The sequence below is a fragment of the Salvelinus sp. IW2-2015 genome, unplaced genomic scaffold, assembly GCF_002910315.2.
Source record: "Salvelinus sp. IW2-2015 unplaced genomic scaffold, ASM291031v2 Un_scaffold2131, whole genome shotgun sequence".
Taxonomy (NCBI): domain Eukaryota; kingdom Metazoa; phylum Chordata; class Actinopteri; order Salmoniformes; family Salmonidae; genus Salvelinus; species Salvelinus sp. IW2-2015.
Window position 1 is genome coordinate 1 of NW_019943465.1, and position 1,461 is coordinate 1,461.

Consider the following 1,461-nt stretch of genomic DNA (forward strand, 5'->3'; position numbering starts at 1 on the left):
CGGCTATCTAAGGAGTGCACGGGGAAAGGTGGGTCTATCTGCACTAGCGGAATACCCAACTTACGGGCGAGTCCGCGATCCATAAAACTCCCAGCTGCGCCTGAGTCGACTAGCGCCTTATGCTGAAGAGAGGGGAAAAACGCAGGGAAAAAAATAACCAAAAACATGTGACCAACAGGGAGCTCTGGGTGAGTCTTGTGCCTACTCACCTGGGGTGGCCGAGGAGTATTCCGCCTGCCATCTCGACTCCCAGATGGACTCCTCCAGCACCGGTCCGAAGTGTGTCCTCTCCGGCCACAGTAGGTGCAAGAGGAGCCACCTCCTCTGGCCCSCCTAGATGCAGCTMCTCCCAACTCCATCGGAGTTGGAGCGGGAGGGCTGGGAGGTGGAATTAACAGGGCCCCCTCTGAACGCCCGCGGGCAGCYAGCAGGTTATCTAGTCGRATCGACATGTCGATCAGTTCATCGAGGGAGAGTGTGGTGTCCCTACAAGCTAGCTCCCGACGGACGTCCTCTCTGAGGCTGCAACGGTAATGGTCTATTAAAGCCCTGTCATTCCACCCCGCACCAGCAGCCAAGGTCCGGAACTCCAACGCGAAGTCTTGYGCCCTCCTCGTCTCCTGTCTGAGGTRGAACAGTCGCTCACCCACCGCACGGCCCTCCTGAGGGTGGTCGAATAYRGCCCGAAAGCGGCGGRTGAACTCTGGGTAGTGGTCCCGAACCGAGTCTGGGCCGKTCCAGACCGCGTTGGCCCATTCCAGGGCTCTACCCGTCAGACAGGAGATGAGGAGGCTAACACTCTCCTCTCCCGAGGGAGTCGGATGAACGGTAGCCAAGTAGAGCTCCAACTGGAGCAAAAACCCCTGGCACCCAGCCACCGCGCCGTCGTACTCCCTCGGGAGCGCGAGACGCAACGCGCCGGAACCCGACGCTGACGTGGATGGAGTAGGTTGTGACATCTGTGAAGGAGCTGGGGTAGACGTCGGGAAACCACTCCTCTCCCATCGCTCCATCCTCTCCATCATCATGTCCATTGCCGAACCAATCCTATGGAGAACGGCGGTGTGATGGAGGACACGCTCCTCCATCGATGGAAGAGGGGTGGTCGCTGCTTCTGCTGACTCCATGGGTGGTGCGGGCTTCTGTTACGTTTCCAATGGTGAATGAAGGAGTCAGGCGCAGAGAGCAGGGTAGCTTCGAGCAAGTGGATATACTTTAATATTCCAAAATAGAATATAAACGAGACGGCTACGCCACATAACAAAAGGGCGCGTCAACATCCAGTCCACAAATAAACAAGGACAAAATCCACACGAATACAAACACCACAAACAGAATAACAAGCCCGCACAAAAGCCAGCGGGCCTACTGCCCTTAAATAGCCTACCCACAAAACTAAACTCAAAACAGGTGCACCCAATCAGCCCAAACTAACAGAAACAAAAAGAAGAGAATCGATGG